Below are 18,701 nucleotides of genomic sequence, written 5' to 3' on the forward strand. Positions count from 1 at the left end.
ATTGCTTTGAAAAAGTTTGTCACTATGTACAAGTACTTAAAAAAAAAAAGCACATTCTTGTTCTCTCTTTTCTTTTTGGTTGCACCTGCAGGCTAGGGATCAAACCCCCGCCACTGCAGTGGCCCAAACCTCTGCAGTGACAACCCTGGATCCTTGGCCTTCTGCACCACCAGAGAACTCCAAAAAGAGAACATTCTGTATTTATTTATCCATTTTTATTTTTATTTTTTTATTACTCAGTGAATTCATCACATCTGCAGTTGTATAATGGTCATTACAATCCAATTTCACAGGATTTCCATCCCACAAAGAGAACATTCTTTAAATCACATTTTACAAATTAAAAACAGGAGTTCCCGTTATGGCTCTGTGGAAACGATAGGACTGGTATCCATGAGGATGCGGGTTCAATCCCTGGCCTCACTCAGTGGGTTAAGGATCCAGCATTGCTATGGCAAAAATTGAAAACATACGTTGTCTCACTTTAAAAAATTATATCCACGAAGTCATAGGTTTGCTGTACTGGTTTAATCTTTTCTCGAATACACATGAAAATAAATCATCTCAACCATCGTCACAACAGCCGTTTTTTTTTTTTTTTTTTTTTTTTTTTTTTTTTTGTCTTTTTGCTATTTCTTGGGCCGCTCCCTCGGCATATGGAGGTTCCCAGGCTAGGGGTCCAATTGGAGCTATAGCCACCGGCCTACGCCAGAGCCACAGCAACGCAGGATCCGAGCCGAGTCTGCAACCTACCCCACAGCTCACGGCAACGCCGGATCCTTAACCCACTGAGCAAGGGCAGGGACCGAACCCGCAACCTCATGGTTCCTAGTCGGATTCGTTAACCACTGCGCCAAGACGGGAACTCCACAACAACCGTTCTTTATATGGTACTTCCTGTGAGCCAGGCATTGTTCAAACAGCTTTATGAACACGGCTTCATTTAATTCACACACCTTTACAGGGTGAATCCTGTAGTTATCTCTGCTTTACAGATGAGCAACAGAGGCAGAGGTTACCAGACTTGCTCTGGGTCCCACTATGGCCCGTGGCTTCAAGGCTTATGCGAGGTACCTTGAGTAGTTAAAAATCACGGGAACAGAAGGTTGAATAGTTGTTGCCGGGAAGTGTGGGGGGGGTGATGGGGCGGTGGTGTTCGGTGGGTGTGGAGTTTCAGCTTTGCAGGTTCTGAGGGTCTGTTGCACCACAACACAAATACACTTGACATGAACAAACTGCACAGAAAAACAGTTCAGATGGGAAATATTATGGAGTGTGACTTTGTTTTTGCTTTTTAGGTTCGCACATGAGGCATACGGAAGTTCCCAGGCTAGGGGCTGAATCGGATCTGCAGCTTCCCGCCCAGCCACGGCCACAGCCACATCAGATTTGAGCCTCGTGTGCGACCGACACCCCAGCTCACGGCAGCGCCATATCCTTAACCCACTGAGCGAGGCTGGGGATTGAACTCTCGTCCTCATGGATACCAGTTGGTTCTTTTATTCTGAGCCACAACGGGAACTCCACGGTGTATGATTTTTTAAAAGTCACAGTTAAAAAATTTGTTAAAAGGAGACCTGATTGGAGTTCCCGTCGTGGCACAGAGGAAACAAATCCGACTAGGAACCATGAGGTTGCTGGTTCAATCCCTGGCCTCACTCAGTGGGTTAAGGATCTGGCATTGCCTTGAACTGTGGTATAGGTCACAGACACAACTCGGATCTGGTGTGGCTGTGGCTGTGGCTGTGGTGTAGGCTGGTGGCTAGAGCTCTGATTAGATCCCTAGCCTCGGGTGCGGCCCTGAAAGGACAAAAGACAAAAGACAAAAAAAAAAAAAAAAAAAAAAAAGACATGATAAAATTTTTTTCTTTTTTTTTTTAAGGGCTGCACCCACGGCATATGAAAGTTCCCAGGCTAGGGGTCGAATTGGAGCTGCAGCTGCTGGCCTACACCACAGCCACGGCAACACAGCATCCTTCACCCAATGAGTGGGACCAGGGATCAAACCTGCATCCTCATGGATACTAGTCGGGTTTGTTTCTGCTGAGCCACAATGGGAACTCCCAGATAAAATTTTTTCTTATTCAAGGTCCAGCCACTTAGATATTCTCCAATGAAAAGGAAAGGTTCAAGGACAATAGGAAGACAGGTGTAAGCAGGAGAGCCCCCAGCGTGGTGTCCCTGGGAGGGCACAGAGATCGGGGACCTCTCTGCCTGCCTTGTGACAGCCGTGCTCCCCTGGCATCACCCCAAGGGCCACACAAAAGTGTGAGAGAGGATTTTGAGTTGGGCGGACCATGAGCTTGACCTAGAATGGCTTTTTTTTTTTTATCTTTTTTTGTTGTTGTTGTTGCTATTTCTTGGGCCGCTCCCGCGGCATATGGAGATTCTCAGGCTAGGGGTTGAATCGGAACTGTAGCCACCGGCCTACGCCAGAGCCACAGCAACGCGGGATCCGAGCCGCATCTGCAACCTACACCACAGCTCACGGCAACGCCGGATCCTTAACCCACTGAGCAAGGGCAGGGACTGAACCCGCAACCTCATGGTTCCTAGTCGGATTCGTTAACCACTGCGCCACGACGGGAACTCCTAGAATGGCTTTTAAAGTGAGTATGCAGTCGCGTTCTCGTGTATTTGTTAATTGATCTTTTCCCAATAAATATAATGAGACTCTACTAAACACTGTGGCTTTGAGGATTAAACCTCAGATTTATTGCAGCTTTGCACATTGAACCTTTAAAAGAGAGAGGTTTGCAATGTTTTAAAACAAATCCAACAATACAAAAAGATGAAGAATGAGAAGTACCATCCCCACTTCAACGCTCAGACCCCCGTCTCCCTCGCCCAGAGCAGCCGTGGTTCTCGGGGCCCTGCGTCTCCTTCCTGAGGTGACACACACATGTGTAAACAGAGATGTCAACACACCCTTCTCTTAGACACAAATGTGACCATAATACGCATCATTCCACCCCGTGTATTTTTCACTTAACAATGTCCTTTGGAGATTATTCTAGATCAGGATGTGTTGATAGCTTAATTCTTTTAAACAGCTCAATTTACTATTCCTCTCTATGTATGTACACAAATAGGCCAACCAGTCTCTCTCTCTCCCTCTTTTTTTTGTCTTTGTAGGGCCCCATTCATGGCATATGGAGGTTCCCAGGCTAGGGGTGCAACTGGAGCTGTGAGCTCTGGCCTCCAGCACAGCCACAGCAACGCCAGATCCCAGCCTCGTCTGCAACCTACACCACAGCTCACCACAACGCCAGATCCTTAACCTACTGAGCAAGGCCAGGGATCGAACCCGCAGCTTCATAGTTCCTAGTTGCATTTGTTTCCGCTGCACCACGGCGGGAACTCCCATATATCTACTTACTTCTGTAAAATAACTTTGTTGGGGCAAAGATCTCAATTTTCCATGAAAAAGTACTACCTGTACATAAAAGAGTCTTTATAAGAGTATAAATTTATAAAGTATACGAAGGAAGAACTTTTGTGTTTTGTTACAAGTTCATTGCTAAAGGGATATTGCTTCTAAGCTTAAATTATACGTAATGGCCCATCTTGGGCACCGTACCTCTCAGGTAACCTGCATAAGCTAAAATACCTTTGTTTAGCTCACAGGTAACCTCCTGACCAGGCCCGCCTGTGAATGGCTGCAGGTAGAAAGAAATGAATGCATCCCTTCTGGAGTCTGGCCGGAATCAGGACTCTCTCCCTCCCGTTTTAGTGTGAAAGAAGCCTGAACTGTAACTTGGGTAAGACATCAAGCATCAGTCCACTGTCTTCTCAGCCTGCTGGCTTTCCAAATAAAGTGGCCATCCTTTGCCCCAACAATACGTCTCTCAACTTATTGGCCTGTCATGCAGGACAAGCCTGGGCTCGGTAACAACACTAGTTCCAAGTGGTGATAGTTAAGTCCAACTTAGTCCAAAAGAACAGGATGCTTACCTTGTACTTGTCCATCCACAGGTGATGGACAGGTAGGACATAGATAAGTGACACGTCATTTTATCTATGAAGGAAGTCTATCCTTATGAAGCGATACAGAGGGATGAGGGGGACAGGTGGGCAATGGCTTCTTGAAAACGGATGGCCGGGGCAGACCCTCAGAGAGGGTGGTATTTGAGTTTGAGGACCCCAGAATGGGAAGTGGCCAGACACGTCATCTGGGAAAAGGCTGTGCTTTTCTCATGCTTTCATTATCCGAGTTTTGGAACTGATTGCCAATCGGAGGCTGAAACCGTGAAGTTACTGCCTCGAGCCCACCTACCTAACATAGACCAGATATTAGAGACAGCCTGAAGGACTCCCCGCTGCCAATATCGAAGGGTCTAGAAGAATGTGAGGAATAAAAGGAAGAGAGAACTTATTCCAGATGCATAGCTATTTTGGGGTTCTTACCTCCTCTGTGGAACTTTGCAGACCTGGAGGTTCACAAGCACATGAGTGGGAAGAGCCGTCTTGACCCCAGGTTGCAGTTCTTAGAAAGACCAATAGGTGGGGGTGAAGGACAAGAAAAGACAGTACTTCCAAGCATCTAGAGCCCTTGTAATTCAGGTTGAACCAATCACTTGCTTTATCTACCTAGCTCAGGAGTATAAATAAGAATGTGAAGGCCAGGTTCTTCTTCTTCTTTTCCTTTTTATAGCGGCACCTGTGGCATATGGAAGTTCCTGGGTAGGGGTTGAATGGGAGCTGCAGCTGAGGCCTACACCCCAGCCACAGCAATGCCAGATCTGAGCTGCACCTGCTACCTACACCGCAGCTCGCAGCATCGCCAGATCCTTAACTCACTGAGTGAGGCCAGGGATTGAACCTGCGTCCTCACGGAGACAAGGTCGGGTCCTTAACCTGCTGAGCCACAACGGGAACTCCACTATTGGTCTTTGGACTGGGGGAGTATGAAACCCTAGCGTGTGGAGATTTTATGACTGTCACCTCACGTCACCATTGCCCACTCTATGAAGTGGTCAGTCTAAGGAAGCCAAGGTGCTCAAGCTGCCCGGGGGCCACTCAGGTGGTAAGAGGCAGAGCAGGGTCTGACGTCAGACACCCTGCCCTCTTCAGAAGTTAGTGACCAGGGGGTTTGAAAAGCACCTGCTCAAAATTGGTCTGTGTGACAACAGTGCTGTTCACACTAGCCAAAGGGAGGGAACAACCCAAATGCCCTTCAGCTTATGAGGGATAAATAAATGGGGTCTAGCCACCCAGAGGAATATTACTCAGCCATAAAAATGAATCAAGTTCCGACACAGGCTTCAGCATGGGTGAGCCTTGAAAACATTATGTCAAGTGAAAGAAGCCAGACACAAAAGACGACAGGCTGTATGATTCCATTATATGAAATGTCCAAAGGTGGTAGATCCATAGAGAGAGAAAACAGATGAGTGGTTTCTGGGGGCTGGGAGGAGGGGAAATGGGGCGTGACCGAGGAAGGGGTTCGGGGTTTTTGTTTGGGGAGATGAAAATGTTCTGGAACTGGATAGTGGTAATGATGGTTGCAGGCCATTGCCAAAGTGCAAAATGCCACTAATGGCAAATCTTGTATTATGTGCCTCTTTCCATAATGAAAAAAGAGAGAAGCCCCCGAGGGTGGGGGGGTCAGTCCACCCTCTTCTCTCCTCTTCTGTCTTTTCCTCCCCTGCGCCTGTCACAGATAAGATCCCAGGAATTTTCTTTTTTTCTTTCTTTTTGTTTTTTTGCCTTTTCTGGGGCCGCTCTCGCGGCATATGGAGATTCCCAGGCTAGGGGTCTAATTGGAGCTGTAACCACCGGTCTATGCTAGAGCCACAGCAATGCAGGATCCGAGCCACGTCTGCGACCCACACCACAGCTCAAGGCAATGCCGGATCCTTAACACACTGAACAAGGCCAGGGATCGAACCCACAACCTCATGGTTCCTAGTCGGATTCGTTAACCACTGCACCACTGCGGGAACTCCTCCCAGGAATTTTCACATTATATTACACTTGCTGCAAATATCTTGAAATATCATTTATGCTTCTCAATGTCTCCAAATTTTGGTAATTGTTAGAACCATGGCTCTATCTTATTAGTTAATGGATAATAAAGAAGCTCATTTATTATTGAACCACCCTTTTTTTTTTTTGGTCTTTTTTTCTTATTAGGGCTGCACCCACGGCATATGGAGGTTCCCAGGCTAAGGGTCCAGTTGGAGCTACAGCTGCCGGCCTACATCACAGCCACAGCCACGCCAGATCCGAGCCACGTCTTCAACCTATACCACAGCCTCACAGCAATGCTGGATCCTTAACCCTCTGAGTGAGGCCAGGGATCAAACCCACAACCTCATGGCTCCTAGTTGGATTTGTTCCCCCTGTGCCATGACGGGAACTCCTAAACCACCTATTTGTTTAAAAGGGTAATAACTATATTTCTGTGGATATAAGCTTTAATTTCACTTGGGTAAATACCTAAAATTGAGATTGTTGGGTTATGTGTATATTCAGCTTCACAAAGAGACTGCCAAACGGTTTTCAAAAGTGGCTTTATCATCTCACATTCTCACTACCAATATGTGAGAGTTCCAGCTACTCTCTTTGTCAACACTTGGTGTTGTTTCTTTTATGTTAGCCATTAGAATAAGTGTTTGGCATGAAAAAATGCTCAACATCGCTGAGCATAAGAGAAATGCAAATCAAAACTACCATGAGATATCACCTCACACCAGTCAGAATGGCCATCATTAATAAATCCACAAATAACAAGTGCTGGAGGGGCTGTGGAGAAAAGGGAACCCTCCTGCACTGTTGGTGGGAATCTAAACTGGTACAGCCACTATGGAGAACAGTTTGGAGATACTTTAGAAATCTATACATAGAACTTCCATATGACCCCGCAATCCCACTCTTGGGCATCTATCCGGACAAAACTCTACTTAAAAGAGACACGTGCACCCGCATGTTCATTGCAGCATTATTCACAATAGCCAGGACATGGAAACAATCCAAATGTCCATCGACAGATGATTGGATTCGGAAGATGTGGTATATATACACAATGGAATACTACTCAGCCATAAAAAAGGATGACATCATGCCATTTGCAGCAACATGGATGGAACTAGAGACTCTCATACTGAATGAAATGAGCCAGAAAGACAAAGACAAATACCATATGATATCACTTATATCTGGAATCTAATATCCAGCACAAATGAACATCTCCTCAGAAAAGAAAATCATGGGAGTTCCCGTCGTGGCGCAGTGGTTAACGAATCCGACTAGGGACCATGAGGTGGCGGGTTCGATCCCTGCCCTTGCTCAGTGGGTTAACGATCCGGCGTTGCCGTGAGCTGTGGTGTAGGTTGCAGACGCAGCTCAGATCCCACATTGCTGTGGCTCTGGCGTAGGCCGGTGGCTACAGCTCCGATTCAACCCCTAGCCTGGGAACCTCCATATGCCTCGGGAGCGGCCCAAGAAATAGCAACAACAACAACAAAAAAGACAAAAAAAAAAAAAAAAAAAAAAAAAAAAGAAAAGAAATCATGGACTTGGAGAAGAGACTTGTGGTTGCCTGATGGGAGGGGGAGGGAGTGGGAGGGATCGGGAGTTTAGGCTTATCAATCACAACTTAGAATAGATTTATAAGGAGATCCTGCTGAATAGCACTGAGAACTTTGTCTAGATACTCATGTTGCAACAGAGGAAAGGGTGGGGGGAAATGTAATTGTAATGTATACATGTAAGGATAACCTGACCCCCTTGCTGTACAGTGGGAAAATAAAAAAAATTATAAAAAAAAAAGAATAAGTGTTTGGTAGTATTTCATTGTGAGTTTATTTGCATTTCCCTAATCCATAATGAGATGGAGCATCTTTTCACGTGCTAATTTGCTACCAGTATAACTTCTCTGATAAAGCATCTTTTCAAATCATTGCATTTCAGAGTTCTTTATAATTTCTACATACAAATCCTTTATCAGATAAGTAATTTATCAATATTCTCCCCCATAACTATATTTCAGTATGGCAGGTTTCTGTTGTGATACAGTACGTGTTTTTTTTTTTTTTTTTTTTTTTTTTTTTTTTGGCCACATCCGTGGCACGCAAAATTCCCAGGCCAGGGATTGAACTCAAGCCACAGCAGTCACACCGCCAGAACTCTGACCTGCTGAGCCATCCAGGAATGCTGCAAACCAATACATTTCATGCATTAAAAGCCATCGTTCTGAGCAGGTGCCCATGGCCCCTGTTTTAGAGCCGTACTTTCCACATCCTGTCTTATTTAACTTTCAAAACAGTGTTTTTTGAGGGTCTTGCTGTTATTAGCACTTTTTTTTTTTTTTTTTTTTTTTTTTTGGTAGAGAGGATACAGTGATTCAGACAGGTAACTTGGTCAGTGTCACCTACCTAGAAAGTTAGAGCCTGGACTTGAAGAAGGCTGAGCTTCTGTTCCCAACTATTACGCCACGTTTGCACAAATGGTAACGGAAGCATTGGGGTTAAGGGCTGAAGCTGTCCCGCAGGATTCTCCAAAGACAGAGCCCAGGCACAGAGCAGGCACCAGGAGGAGTAGTCCCTGCCTCTCCCTGGCCATCCCTGGGAGGCTGCCTCTGATTGGTGGGTCCCACCTCACGTGCCTGTGCCTTGGCTTCAGGGGAGGCTGGGAAAGAGTCCAGTCGTGGAGGGTTGGCTGTGCACCCTGAAGTTGGGAGTTTCTCAAAGCTGCAAGGAAGTTCAGACGACAAAACAAAACAAAACAATCAGCCCCCTACAAACCCAGGCTATAAACCTGGCAGCTCAGGGGGTGCAAACTTTTGGCAGCTGGCAGGCTGTGGGCTGTGGTTGGTGGATAATAGTAATTAGAGCGATTAATCGTATAGTTACTACGGGCCAGTGAATAGGCTCAGTCCTTTACATGCAGTAACTTATTCCATCCTCACAGCCCTATCAGAGAGTTTATCATGGGCCTACCCATTTTACAGAGGAAGAAACTGAGGCTCAGAAAGGGGAAGTTGCTCCCTCTTAATCACCTGTAGTGCTGTCCATCGAATGTGCCTCCCTTTGAGTGGGTCATGTACTCCAAGTCCTGTCACCTTCTATTATCTGGTACATGCAGGCTGCCAGTTCTGGGCTCTAGTTTTACAGTGGAGTTTCCCATTGCTGCCCCGTTCTCTATTTGGGGGGATGGAGATTGGGGTGGGGGGATCTCTTGCAGACTCACCTGCATGGTTCTTGATCAGAATTGCCGGTACTGGACCCAGGCACCTATACTTTTCTAAAGCCCCCAGAAAATTCTGGGTGAACAGGGCTGAGAACCTCTGGAGAGCTTAAGAAAGACCCTTAGTCCGGCTACGTGTGATGAGTCAAGTTTGCACACTGCCACTTACTGGATTGGCTGTATTCTTTGCAGGCGGGTACCGAGCAGGGCCGAGATGGGTACTGGGAGGCAGCTGTGGCAGGGGGAGAGGCCTGGCAGCTCACAGTGGGACTGCTGGGGGTGGGGTAGGGAGTGAGGAGGCGGGCGGGAAGAGCACCCCAGACAGAGGGGACTCCTCAGGCACAAGTCTGGGGCGAGAGAAGTCCTGCTGGTTCTACATGGACACTTTTTTTTTTTTTGTCTTGTGTCTTTTTAGGGCCACACCCTTGGCACATGGAGGTTCCCAGGCTAGGGGTCTAATCGGTGCTGTAGCCGCTGGCCTACACCACAGCCCCAGCAATGCCAGATCTGAGCCACGTCTGTGACCTACACCACATCTCATGGCAACGCCGGATCCTTAACCCACTGAGCAAGGCCAGGGATTGAACCCTCAACCTCATGGTTCCTAGTTGGATTCATTTCCGCTGCGCCACGATGGGAACTCCTACATGGACTCTTATGCCATCAGCTGCAGCTTGCCTGCGCCTGGCACTCCCGCCCTCCTTGCACCCATGTTCTTGGTCGCAGACCCCTATGTGCCTGCAGTTTACAAAAGAGGACGGAGAAGCGAGGGAGCAGGAGGCTGGGCGGGGAGCTGGGCCAGGCCGGGAGGACTGGAGACCGGCCACACCTCTTGGACTTCAGCCCGAGGGCACTGGGGAGCTGGCCTGTCTTCCTTGGGACTTTTGAAAAGCTTCTGGGTCCCACAAGCTGGTAGAGATGGTTTGGGGCAGCAGCTAAGGTGACCCGGTTTACTTAGGACTTCGAGCGTGAAAGCTGGCATGATTGGTTGCCCTCCTAGAAGCTAAGTGTCCCCTCATCATTGCCCCCGCAGGCTCCCAGTCCCACCAATGTGGGTGTTTCTCAAACTCCACCCTCTACGTGCATCACCCAGACTCTTGTGGAAATGCAGACTCTGATTCCACAGGTCTGGGGAGGGGCCTGGGAACCTGCATTACTAACAGGCATCCAGGGGGCACAGTAGTACGGGTCCATGGACCACTGTTTGAGTAGCAAGGGTGGAGAGCACACTCAGGCTCACTGTAAACAAGCTACTTTGGGCCACGACCAGGAGAGCGAGGCTCCACTCACTCAAAAAGCACATATTCCCCCCCCCCCCAAAAGCACATGTATTTCTCAAGGCCGATAAAACCCTCTACTGGGTTGTCCAGGTCCCCAGCCTCACAGTAAAAATTAGCTGCTGTACATAGTTTTGTTTAAAATCCAAAGCACACCTCCTGCAGAGAGCGCCCATCGCAGGCACGTCTATTTGGTTTGCTTTTCAATTATTGGGTCCCTCCTGTTCGGGCACAGGGGGGTTACATTTTGTATCATTTCTCCCCCCTCTCCTCCTTTTATCACTCATACTGTCACCCCACAACAGCCTGGGTCAGTGTGCAAATGAAAAACAGTCCCTGGAAGATGAGAATTCTTGCTGGATAGACTGTTGGAAAGAGATTGAAATAAAGATTTTTTCCTCTCTTCTCCTAAGCAAGTAGAGGCAGATTGGTTGAAATTGCTGGAAGGAACAACTGTGACATTTGAGCTTCTAGGAATGCTTTTTTGAAGAGCAGGAGTCTCTGTGATCTGTATCTCTCTGGTACATCCCTGGCACCCCTGCTCCCTCTTGCTCCTGCTTATGTAGTGTGTTCCAGGGCTGGGCAGTTCAGCATGGTGGAGCTGGGTGGTGGTGTGTGACCTTGGCAAATTTCTAATCCCAGCTGTAAAGTAGGGCTAGTGACTGTGCCTGCTGAGCTGGGTATTCCCTGTTGGCTCCCAGACCCATTCTCTGCCCTGAGAGGCTGATCTTTAGGAACTGAATCCCTTGGGCATTCTGTCTTCAGGCTTTGGGTTGGGTTTGCCGTGCGAGGCACCTGCAGAAGAGAGATGGTGAGGAATTTATTACCTGTTTCCTCCTTACTCTGGGCTGCAGCTGTGCTCTTCTCTGCAACCACAGCTCCTGCCAGGCAGATGCCTCTACAGCTCCAGGCCTGGATGGTTGTCAGTTTCTAATTATTGCTTCTCAGCTCCAAATTCACCCTTCAATACCTGCTCTGCGCGGTTCGGTCCCCCTTTTAAGCATCTCTCCTTTGCAGCGAGTGCCGTGTTAAACTTTCTCAGTAGAGGGCGCTAGAGGGACACTGTTGGTTCTGCTTCTGTTTTTAGCGTTCTCTTTTTATTATTTTTTTCATTTTTATCATTCTGTTTTTACCATTCGTCATTCACTTTTGGTCTACGAGGTGGAGCACCGTCTCCAGGACCAGGCCAATCAGAGCACCGCCTCCTAACGGCCTCATTGATTGACTCAGGGCTGGGCACGTGATCTCGACTACCAATCAGAGTGAATCTCAGGCCAAGGATACCTTGTTCTTTCCTGCTGGACTTGACCTTGAGATGAGGGCCTGGGGCGCTGCAGCCATGTTACCACCAAGAAGGGAGAGTCGCCGCCAGGTGGAACAGGAGTATTCACCTGGGAAACAGGGGGGTAAGGCTGACATGGTGGAGATTTTAAGACAGGGAGAAACAGACTCCCCATGACACTGAACTGGGACCTGGGGACTTTTCAGTGATATGAGCCTATGAATTCTTTCCTCCACCACCACGCTCCTAACTCCCCTCTCCTCCAAAGCCAGTTTGCATTGGATTTTCTGCTATTTAGAAACATAGTAATCCTGCCTAGTGGAATATCGATTTCAATTTTTACAAAAGGGCTTTAGGGAAATAAAAAAGACTTAACTATGTATTCTCTTTGCCAGGCACTTTACTGCATTTGAAGAAGGAAGGTGTATGTTATCACGGCCCCCCTTGTCAGGTGAGGAAAACAATGCCCAGAGAAGGTAGGTAACCAGTTCAAGGCCACCCAGCTGGTCAGTGAGGGCAGCAAGTGATGGACCCAGCAGAGTAGAAGCCAACTGTCCACCTTCTCAAGTGGCCAGAGGGAGTCCACACTGGCCGTGTAGGAGGGTAGGGGCAAAATCTGGCTCCCTGAGTAACTGTTCAACACTGCAGCTCCCCACATTCATTCTCTACTAATGAAAAGATCTCCAAATTGCGGTTCTGCCAAGTCTTTTGGAACGAAGTGTGAACATGCATTTGTAATTAGCAGTCGCCGCTGTGTAGGCAAATGAGAAATGTGTGAAAGTCCCTTGAAATGTTATAAAAAATCAGGCAAAAGCATACCTCTGCTCGCTTGTGTATATTATTAATTTATCAGACCCTTTTCATCATTGCTGGCTGCGTTTGGGGGGAATAATTAGCAATAATAGCAATAGCTACTATTTATTGAGCATTGACTATGGGCCAGAGCCTGTGCCGGGTGCTTTGTATTCTTTATTTAATTCTCATATCATCCTATATGGTGGGGTGTTATTGCTCCCTTTCTTTTATTTTCTTTTTTTTAAACAGAGGATGAACTAGTTGTTCAGCAGCTTGCCCAGGGACAAACAGCAGGGCAGTGGCTTGTCAGGGAGTTGAACCTGAGATTCTTTGGCTCCAAAGCCCAATTTCTGTTTCTCCTGGACTTGCAACACTTGCTGCTCCTCCACGTTGTCTCAGTCATGCAGTAGTGTGTGTCTATTCAGTGTGGTTCAAATTAAGAAAACTGTGGATTGTCCCTTCTGAAGACCAGACTAATGTGGCTAGTGTGCTAAGTTCAGCTTTTAAATGCCATTAGTGTTAAAGATGGCTTGATAGACTCTTCTTGGACTTCTACTTCGGATTCAGGTATCAGTTAATTAAAATGACAGAAACCCAATTTATTGGATCACATGAATAAAAAGTCCAGGGGAAGAGACGGCTTCAGGCACTGCTGGTTCCAGGGATTCATTGTTGACATTAGTTTCTCTCTTTCCATCCTTGGTTCTGTTTCCTCTGTATTAGCTCCATTCTTAGGCTCCCATATCTATACCGTTCAGTGAGGAAGAGAGAGGGTCTTTGCTAATAGGGCCGATAAAGATCCTGACAACCATTTGGAAAATGAAATCCAGGATGAGGCAGCTCTAAGATGCCCTCAAGGACCCACGTACCTATTTTACTGTTCTGCCACTCTTAGTACTTGGCATATATCTTTAGCGTCACCTCATTGTCCAAGAGGGCTGTTAGAGATCCAGCAATCACATCTATGTTCCAGGAATAGGAAGAACAGAAGGATCATCTTCTTTTTAAGGAGTCTATTCAAAGTCCCCTACAAGAATTTTCTTATAACTTACTGGCCAGAACTTTTTCATTTGGCCACATCTAGCTTCAGGGGAGGCTGAAAAATTGTCTTTAGCTCAGGGGTTGTGTGCCCCGATCGAATTGGGGTTCTGTTAGTAAAGAGGCAGGGCAGAATGGGTGTAGCTTGACCAGAAGAATTTCCTTCGCAGTGGCCATTGCCAGATGCTGGGGAGGCAAAGAGCAGGTGCTCACCACACTTGGCAGCTAGTGTTGTGCGGAGGTCTCATAGCTCCTCCTCAGGGGAACAGATATTTTAGAAAGGGTTCTGGGTTAGAGGCCAAAGGTTCTTACGGCTGATTCCAGTTCTGCCACTAACTGGCCATGTGGTCACACACACCTCATTTTGCCTTTTGTGTTTTAGTTTCTCCAACTATAAAATGGGGACAATAGTCATATCAGCAGGGGGTGGGGTGGGGGAGGGATGGATTGGGAATCTGCGTTAGCAGGTGCAAAGTATTACACATAGAATGGATACACAGCAAGGTCCTACTGTATAGCACAGGGAACTATAGTCAATATCCTGGGATAAACCGTAACAGAAGAGAATATAAAAAGTGTGTGTGTGTGTGTGTATCTCACTTTGCTGTACAGAAGAAATTAACACAGTATTGTAAATCAACTACAATACAATTTTTTAAAAAGGAAAAAGAATAGTCACATTGGCTGGATATGCCTCTGACAGCAAGCAGAGAATGCTTGAGTAGCGGTAGGGTGACCAGCTCATCCTGGTTTTCCTGGGACTTTTCTGGGTTTACCACTGAATTCTAAATATAAATATAGCATCCTGGGAGCACCCTGAGTTCCAGGCTGGGATGGTTGGTCACTCCAAGTAGGAGTAACTTGAATCAGAAAGGCAGTTATCAGAGCTCCCGTTGTGGCTCAGTGGGTTAAGGACATGACATTGTCTTCCTGAGGATGCAGGTTCTATCCTTGGCCTCACTCAGTGGGTTAAGGATCTGGCCTTGCCACAAGCTGCAGTGGAGGTCACAGATGCAGCTCGGATCCTGTGTTGCTGTGGCTGTGGTGTAGGTCGGCAGCTGCAGCTCCAAATCGACCCCTAGCCTGAGACCTTCCATATGCTGCAGGTGCGGCCATAAAAAGAAAAAAAAAAAAAGGCTTATCATTTGGAGGCAGGTGTCCCTGGGTGAGTTCAGCAGCTTGCCGATGTCTTCATGGACCCAGGCAGGCTCTCTGCATCTCTCTCTCTGAGATCCGCCCTCCTTGGCAGGTTGGGTTTCCTTCCTCCACCTTGCCATCCCCGGGGAGTGAGGGTGGCTGCCCAGCTCCACCACCTGTTGTCCTAGAAGCAGGGGCCGAGGTGGGGATTTGGGGGCATGTGGTTTACTGAGACGTGCTCTCAGGAGAAAACTTCAGTGGAGAAGGGAAGCAGGTCTGGGCAGGGGAAAAAGGCAAGGTGTGGTTTGGGCTGGAGTTTAGTTTCTGCCTGATCCCTCGGGGAGCCCGGGGGCATGAACGGCATCACTGAACAAGTGGCACCTTGAGGCCAGGGGCTGAGGACGGGCACCCCCGTGTCAGCCAGTCAGTGGCCGTGAGTTGGCTTGGTGGGGTGGGGGTGTAACCTTGCAGGCATCTCTGGATGCAGTGACTCCCTGGAGAGGGGGCTGCTGTGGGTTGTGACAACACGCAGTGTCTGGGGACTGGACACCCAGAGCATCTTGTACCCATGTCCTCACTCCACAGCATCCAGGACAGATGGGAGGAGAGGGGAGATGAGGGCTTTCTCTTCTCAGAGGGAAAATGTCCCCAGCAGGCAACGACAGACTTCCTCTGGGGGGGGGGTGTCACTGGCCAGCCCTGGGTCACGTGCCCACGTCTGATGACTCATTGGCAAAGGACGATGGGAGGAGCATCGTTGGCATAGACCCTGGGACGTGGCAAAGGGAGGACCTGCTGGTGGGGAGGACGGGGAATGGCTTTCCTGTGAGCAACCACGGTGTCTGCTCCCACAACCCCCCCACCTCCAAAGCCGCGGTGAGGCCCAAGTGCTGGCCGCACTCTGGAGACACACGTGGTTGTGAACTATTTTCCCCTCCAGCTCTTTCCTGGTCCTGCAGGCAAGTATGTTAGGCCTGCCCAGCAGAGATGAGACCACCCTCATGGCTCTCCTGGACCCTGAGCTGAATTTCTGGGCAGGCACGGGCTCTTGCCTCGGGCACGGGAGGAGCCCACGGGGGCGGGATGCGGGCAGCCCAAGTCTTTGCGGGAAACCATAAACCCCAGTGTTTGGGGATGTATCTTCTTCAACCAGGCCTTCCAGTTTATTCGCCTCTGAAAGCCAAGCACGGCCCAGAGGCCCCGGATAGAGAAGACTGACGAGCCGAGAGCAACAGAATAAAGGTACTGCCTCGCCCCCGCCAGCTCCCCTTCCTTCCCCACAACTGTCCTCAGAAACCTTGATTCATTCTCCCTGCTGAGTCATCTTCATGCCTAATTCCCAAGACCCCTGAGCTTCTAAGGGAGGCATTTCCCATCAAATCATCTTTATGGAGAAGTAGCTTCTGTCTGTTTAGCAGTGATTCTGCTAAATGGGGTCACATAGCCCTCTCCGTGGGCTTGTCGTTACTTAACGGACTTGTCACTCCTTTCTTGGGCCCTGCGACTACACAATAACACACGGAGGAATCACAACTGCCACGTAATCCAGACCTGGGGTGGAGGCCTGTAAGGTTCTTAGTCTCCCCCAGCCCTATTTTTAGGTATGTATGTATTTATTTTTTTCCCAGCCCTATTTTTAAAGGCAAGGGCCCTTGGTGGCTTTAAATTTATTACAACATATTTATTTATTTGGACTTTTAGAGGTCACGTGGGTGGCATGTTCTTGCCAGAAAAGGAAATGAAAAAAACATTTCAGGCCCTGTCTTGTGTTTTCTAACGCCCGCACAATCATTTCATATGTTTAACTCAAAATACATGAGTGTCGCTGGAGGACTCAGTTCACACCGTGGAGGTGGCTTCCAAGCAGAGGTCATCAGGTGACGTGGGGGCAGGGACTGTTTGCCTGTCATAACTGTGGTGCCAGCACACAGGAACCAGATTTAATGACAGTCATGCCCCTGCATGTATGAAATATGTATGGCTGATATGTGTGTGTATTTTATAGGACTCTGCATAGAAGTTAGGGATTCACAGATTTTTATTTTTATTTTTGGTCTTTTTAGGGCCCCACCAGCAGCATATGGAGGTTCCCAGGTTAGGGGATAAATCGGAGCTGCAGCCGCCAAACTACACCACAGCCACAGCAACACCAGATCTGAGCCACATCTGTGACCTACACCACAGCTCATGGCAACACCAGATCCTTAACCCACTGAGTGGGCCCAGGGATTGAACCTGCATCCTCATGGATACTAGTTGGGTTCATTACTGCTGAGCCACGAAGGAAACTCCCACAGATTTGTTTATTCGGCAGATATTAACTGATCACTTAGTAGGTGCTAGGTGCTGTCGCAGACTGGGGTGCCCTCTCTCATGGCACTGACCATCTAGTGGGGAGAGAAGGCCCATGAGCAATACCTATATAAGGTATCAGGTGAGAATAAGGGTCTTAGAGAAGGATGAAGCAGCTTCAGTGGCTAAGTGTTTTTATTTTTTTGTCTTTTTGCCTTTTCTAGGGCTGCTCCCGAGGCATATGGAGGTTCCCAGGCTAGGGGTCTAATTGGAGCTGTAGCCGCCACCGGCCCATACCAGAGCCACAGCAACGACAGATCCGAGCCGCATCTGTGACCTACACCACAGCTCACAGCAACGCCGGATCCTTAACCACTGAGCAAGGCCAGGGATCAAACCCACATCTTCATGGTTCCTAGTCGGATTCGTTAACCACTGCGCCACGACAGGAACTCCAGTAAGTGTTTTTAAATATAGATTTTATTATTATCCAGGTGTGGTTAGGCCAACAGATTAAGAGACAATTGCCATCGAAACCATAGTTTGGGAAGTTCCCTTGTGGCACAGTGGGTTAAGGATCTAGCGTTGTCACTGCAGCAGTTGGGGTTGCTGCTGTGGCGTGGGTTCAATCCCTGACCCAGAACTTCCACATGCCATGGGTGGAAGAAAGAAAAAAGTGAGGATAATTTGTTACACGCATAGTTCCTGGAGGAGGGGGCATGCCACACCCTGGCGGGGGCCCCTGGGGAAGCACCAGGGCTGGTCGGAGGCAGGGTCAGGGGAGGAACAGTGAGCCAGAGCTTTATTGTGGGTTTTGAGGGAAGGAGTGCATGAAGCAGGGCAAGCAGGCTTAGGTTTAGCAAGTCTTAAAAATTTCAGTGGGCTCAGGGGCATGGGGTTGTCTGATCTGGCCCCACGAGAATTAGGGCAGGTGGACAGTGGCCTGAAAAAGGAGCTGGCAGGAGGTGGCTAAGGGCATGGCATCTGGATTGGTTGGTTTGTATTTGAAAATCATGCTGGTGGGTGGGTTGTTTATTTTCTCCAGAAATTGCCATCTCTGGGAGGAGCTGCTCCTCCAGGGTCCGAAAGGCCCTGGATGTCAAATGATCAGAAGGCAGAAAAGCCATGGTTAATACACTGGGGGCCATGCTGGTAGTGATCTTTTATACAGGCTGTGGGGAGGAGGTCAGATAAAGCCTCTCCGTTGAGGTGACATTTGAGCAGAGACCCTGATGCAGAGAGGGAGCACATGGCTATACCTTAGCCAAGAGACTTCCAGGCGGACGAAGCAGCGGGTGCATCGACCCTGCGGTGGGACTGTATTCTGTCTCTTCACGTTGGTGTAGCTGGAAGGAGAGACCAGGAGACCAGGTGACCAGGGAGGTGGTGCCGAGGGGGGCTCTGGCTTTGACTGGATGCAAAGCCTCCAGGTTTCAGGGGAGGCCCTTTGAGCAGAGAGTGAATATGATCTGACTTGTGTTCCAGTGGGGTCCCTCTGCTGCTGTGCAGAGAACAGATGGGAGGGGAGGCAGGAGAGCAAGGAAACCAAGGAGGAGGCTCCGACGACAATCCACCGGGGAGAGGATGGGGGTGTGGCCGCTGGAGGAGGTGGGGGTGGGGGCGGGGTCGCTGGAGGAGGTGGGGATGGGGGCGTGACCGCTGTGGGAGGTGGGGATGGGGGCGTGGCCGCT

The 18,701-nt window shown here is 48.7% G+C and overlaps 1 long non-coding RNA gene across 1 annotated transcript; it reads left to right on the forward strand.

The window, feature by feature from the left end:
* The first annotated feature begins 11,769 nt into the window (after window positions 1-11,769).
* Window positions 11,770-12,566, forward strand: LOC146395373 (uncharacterized). The gene is made up of 2 exons (XR_014832610.1): window positions 11,770-11,872; window positions 12,144-12,566. It is a non-coding gene; the product is annotated as an uncharacterized LOC146395373 (long non-coding RNA).
* The last annotated feature ends 6,135 nt before the right edge of the window (window positions 12,567-18,701 follow it).

Source organism: Sus scrofa, chromosome 17 (genome assembly GCF_054392235.1).
Source record: "Sus scrofa isolate SSC_HxYL_T2T_F1_AM1 chromosome 17, Sscrofa_HxYL_maternal_Yorkshire_Landrace_v2.0, whole genome shotgun sequence".
NCBI lineage: Eukaryota > Metazoa > Chordata > Mammalia > Artiodactyla > Suidae > Sus > Sus scrofa.